Raw genomic sequence first — 5,169 nt, 5'->3', positions numbered from 1 at the left:
CGACGTTGCTGGGCATATGGGTGTGAGAAAAACCTACAATCGCATATTCGACATTTTTTTTGGCCAAGATTAAAGAGGGATGTTTCTGATTTCATCAAAACTTGTCACACCTGTCAATTAACTGGTAAACCTAATCAAGCTATTAAGCCGGTACCACTGTTCCCTATTCCTGTACTCAGTAAACCTTTTGAGTATTTGATTATTGACTGTGTTGGTCCTCTGCCTCGTTCTAGAAAGGGTAGTAATTATTTGTTGACTGTGATGTGTCAGACCACTAGGGTTTCCTGTTGCCTACCCTCTCCGGTCTATCACGACTAAGGCTGTGTTAAGCTTTGACTCAGTTTCTCTCACTGTTTGGAATCCCTAAGGTCATTCAAAGTGATCAAGGATCTAATTTCACCTCTAATCTCTTTGGACAGGTTCTCCAACAACTCCATATTAAACACAACTTGTCTAGCGCTTATCATGCCCAAAGTCAAGGAGCACTGGAACGTTTCCATCAAACACTTAAGTCTTTGTTGAGAGCTTATTGTACTGAGATGGATAAGGATTGGGAGGAGGGGTTGCCTTGGTTACTGTTAGCTGCTAGGGAGGTTTCACAGGAGAGCACGGGTTTTAGCCCAAATGACCTAGTGTTTGGACATCGGGTGCGTGGGCTTTTATCTGTTCTCCAGGATGACTGGAAGTCTCCCGAGCCTCCTCAGTCCCTGTTATCATATGTGGGTGATTTTCGGCGACAGCTTGTGTGCCGCTGGTGAAATGGCTAAAGAGGAGCTATCATCTTCACAGGACAGGATGAAGAGCATATATGATCGCCGAGCTGAGCCTCATCACTTTAGTCCAGGTGATCAGGTTCTGGCTCTGCTGCCAATTGTTGGTTCTCCTTTTTCAAGCCAAGTTTCAAGGTTCATATACAGTGGTGCGCCAGTACACTGAGCAAAATTATTTAGTTGCCACTCCAGAACGGAGGAAAGCACACCAACTGTGCCATGTAATTTGTTAAAACCCTATTATGCCCGTTCCTCTGAGACTGAACAGGGGAGTCTCACAGAGGACGGTGAGGCTGTTCTTTTGGCTGATATTGTTTATTCCCTGAGTTCTGGTCATGCTAGGTCTGTGCAGGAGCAGGAAGATGTTTCTGGTCCCTGACGATTGCATACTGCAGGGTAGATTGAAAAATTCAGAGACACTGGAGATTGTAGATAGCCTTCTTACTCATCTACCTGTTGATGAGCGGAAAGAAGGGTTGGTTTGATTCGGAGATTTCCAGGGTTGTTTTCGGATACACCTACACGTACAAACTTAATAGAACATGATATTGACATTGGAGATGCTACCCCATTCGTCAACGGTTCTATAGAGTTTCTTCAGAGAAACTTCGTTGTCTGGATGCTGAGGTCAGGTACATGCTGGAAGTAAAATAGCAGATCCTTCTTTCTCCAGTTGGGCTTCTCCCTGTATCTTGGGCAGTAAATCGGATGAACAAATAGATTTTGTACGGACTACCGTAGTAACGATGTCACTGGGCCGGATTCATTTCCTCTTCCTCGGATGGAGGACTGCGTTGGTCAAGTCGGGCGCAGCTACGTTTTGTGAGCAAATTTGACCTGTTAAAGGGGTATTGGCAGGTGCCACTGATGAGTAGGGCACGTGAAATCTCTGCCTTTATTACACCTTTTGGTCTGTACTCGTATTCGGTTATGAGTTTCGGACTGCGTAATGCGCCTGCCACTTTTCAGCGATTTATGAACAGGGTTGTCTCTGGTCTGCCGGTTGCGCTGTTTATCTGGACGATGTAGTGATATGTGCAGATGCTTGGGAGGAGCATCTGTCCCGTATTCAGGCCTTGTTCGGACGTCTGGCTGCTGGTCCCTCACGATGAATTTGGCTGAATGTGAGTTTGCTCAGGCGACTGTTGTATACCTTGGAAGGTGGTTGGGCAGGGTGACGTGCGCCCTGTTCATGAATATTGATGTGACCGACCATTGTTTGATTTTGTCATGTTCTATCCTTCCTGTTTGTCCCCTCCTAGTCTTGTGTTCTTCTTTCCTCTTAAAGGTTGCTTCCTGTGTAAAGGTTGCTGAGGTCTGGAGAGGAGGATGATGGGTGGGGCAAGTGGAGGTGTGAACATGTACAATTTGTCGGTTTGGGACGCAGGGGCTGGTACGTTGGTCGGGGTCCTTGTTGGTCCCCGGTCTTATGGGGGGGTTGTGACGACCCTCCACTCTGTCTGCCGTATTCTCTCTTTGTTCTTGTTTCCTTGTTAGGATGCCGGTGGGCGGAGTTGGGAGGGTCGTCAGCTACATGGGAAACTACCTGGGCCGGGTGTGTCCCAGGATAAAATGGACCTCTTCCACATTCATTAGGAAGACTCTCTCCAGGCAGATACTTTGATCTTGGTTGTGATATTTTTGAGGCCTTTTTGGGTTGTTTGCTTTGGCACTTTTCAACACTTTTCCATATTACATTTATGCATGCAAACACTCACGTACACTACTGATTACTGATTACACACCCATTGTTATTTGATTTAGTTTACTTTAATTAATAAATATATACTTTGAGTACTCCTTGTCTCCACGTGTCTCCCTTTGTTACGAACTTGAGCCGGTTCGTGACAAAACCAATAACTAACAAAATTAGATATATACACTATTTCTGTGCAGATTCTCCTCTTCTCCTGGAACCCATGATCCCATTGTTGGACAGGCCTTCACCTTGCCATCAGCGACTGATGGGACAATGGAAGAAGAGACCAGACTGTGTCAGAGTGCATCTGTCTGACAGCTCCTGAGGCCATGGACGGTTAAACATGACGAATGTAGAGTAGTGGACCAGGAGCCTGTGTCACTACTGACCCTGATGGTAAGACCCTCACTAGAAAGAAAGAAAGAAAGAAAGAAAGAAAGAAAGAAAGAAAGAAAGAAAGAAAGAAAGAAAGAAAGAAAGAAAGAAAGAAAGAAAGAAAGAAAGAAAGAAAGAAAGAAAGAAAGAAAGAAAGAAAGAAAGAAAGAAAGAAAGAAAGAAAGACAAGTTGAATATGTTTCTATTAAACTACTCTTCAAACCCTTTAAAATCTATTGTTTTTACATTTTAGAGGTCTCCTGAAAACTTTGAACCAGAAATCTACGATCATGAGGGCAATGGAGCATACAGGTAACTCAGTATTATTTTACTTGTTTTCTCATGAATAGTTTGTAAGGACAATGCCTCATTTTTCAAATCATATTCAGGGAATGTAATTAAAATGTCATTCTTCACCATTGTTTGTTCGAGGTTCCAGTGCCCCAGTGCAGGTCTGTTCCAGTGCAGTATAACAGGCCTGGTGTTTAGGATGGAGGGAGAGGGAGAGGTGCTCTATAGGACAGTCCCCTGGAACAGGAGGCTTCTAGCCCAGAGAGGCAAGAGACCTGCAGGACCCCTGTTCAACATCGACTGCCCTCAGAAGTCTGTCTGCCAACTACACCTCCCACACTGTCAGATTCATTCTGGTGAGTATTTTCATGAATGCCCTAAACGAGATTGTAAATTAATTTGTTCATTGCCTCATTTGTCATTGCTATTGTAGTATATCAGAGAAAGCACAATGTTCTCTTTTGGGAGATTCTCAATTGGAAAAAGTCTGCCTAAAAATAGTAGTAATAATAAGAATAGTAGTAATAATAATAATAGTAGTAATAATAGTAATGTCGTCATAGTAATAATAATAATATTAGTATATATGGCCATTTAGCAGACTTACAGTCATGCGTGGATATTATCCTCGACTCCTCAATCCTCCTTTCCTCCAAAAACCCAAAAGTGACCATATGTAGGGAAGTGTCAACTTGTTAAAAGGTGAACGGAGATAATGATCATAGTAATAATAATCATAGTAATAATAGTAGTAATAATATTGATAATAGTAATAATGTATTAATAATATGGAAACGGAAGATGCTCAGGTCTATCCTCCCCGGAATCAGCCCTTTGAAACAGCTGTTGTTTTCTCATAAGGGAAGCATGCCTATCTTATAAAAACAATACTTCTCCTTTTATCTATAAAACGTCTAGTACAACTAACTACATTTCTTTTTACCACTTTGCACATGTAATCTGGGATTCCACCCCTGTAAATGTCATTTGCCTGATAACGCGCTAGTGGAGAAGGAGAGTCTCGTTTCATACAAGCGCATTTGTTTCCACATTCCCTCTCTTAACCTCCTCTAACCTTTGACCTTTTTCCAAAGGAGACGAGGAGAGTATGCGAGGAATTTAGGAAATCCAATTGATATTCTGTTTCTTTCCTAGAGGGTGGATGTGACTTCCTGTCTGTAGCCCATGTGACTGATGATGACAAAGTGGAGTTTATCCATCCTCTTGAGATAACGATACACATGTCATAATAAACATCACTGGATTCTCTGCTTATGGTGATGTCACGGATGATGATGCTCCCATCTCCCCTATCCACGGGCTTGTGTTGTTATTCCACCAACTGTTTGTCCCTGAAGAGAGGTCCATCCTGAATGTGTTGTTGCTTCCCAGAAATGTTGTGATCAGGGAGGTAAGCATAACTAAGATTTCAACCCCACTTCTATCTGGCTAGAATTCCATCAAGCTGGCAGTGTCAAACACACAACATAGAAAAATAACATTTTCTCTGTGCCACAAGAATGCATGTTAATATAGTTGTTGACACCAAACCAGAATCAAATAATTCTGACAAAGTACTTGATGGGTGCTTGATTTAGCTTGGGTTTGCACAACGTGTATTTTATTGAAGCACAATTTATCTGTCCATTGTTGATTCCCAAGGTGCAGGATGTGAGGAAGACAAGGAATGGATACAAAGAGACCTTGATTGAAACAACTCCTCACTGCAATCTAACCTCGAACAAAACATATATCCTCTCCACCAAATATTACACATGGATACAGGATCAACCCAACAGTAATATCTATAAGCCATAAAGAGATTCCAACTTTAGATATTTGTTTAGCTGTGACCTCAGTATATTCACATTACATTAAGATCGTAGATACTGACTCTTGCTTTTTGTGTTCCAGACAGCAGAATTTGTGGTTTTCCAGTCCGATGAAAACTACTTCCCCACATTTCAGTTGTTCTTAGAAGCTGTTGTTAAAGAGTTTGATCTTCTTCTGAAAGAAAGGGCAGTACTGAAATGT

The 5,169-nt window shown here is 42.3% G+C and overlaps 1 long non-coding RNA gene across 1 annotated transcript; it reads left to right on the top strand.

Annotated features, from left to right (window-relative positions):
• The first annotated feature begins 3,096 nt into the window (after positions 1-3,096).
• Positions 3,097-4,369, top strand: LOC123485739. Its single transcript, XR_006659135.1, has 3 exons — positions 3,097-3,156; positions 3,277-3,491; positions 4,291-4,369. It is a non-coding gene; the product is annotated as an uncharacterized LOC123485739 (long non-coding RNA).
• Positions 4,370-5,169: the final 800 nt, after the last annotated feature.

This window comes from Coregonus clupeaformis, unplaced genomic scaffold (genome assembly GCF_020615455.1).
Source record: "Coregonus clupeaformis isolate EN_2021a unplaced genomic scaffold, ASM2061545v1 scaf0835, whole genome shotgun sequence".
NCBI lineage: Eukaryota > Metazoa > Chordata > Actinopteri > Salmoniformes > Salmonidae > Coregonus > Coregonus clupeaformis.
This window is presented reverse-complemented; position numbering and strand designations above follow the sequence as displayed.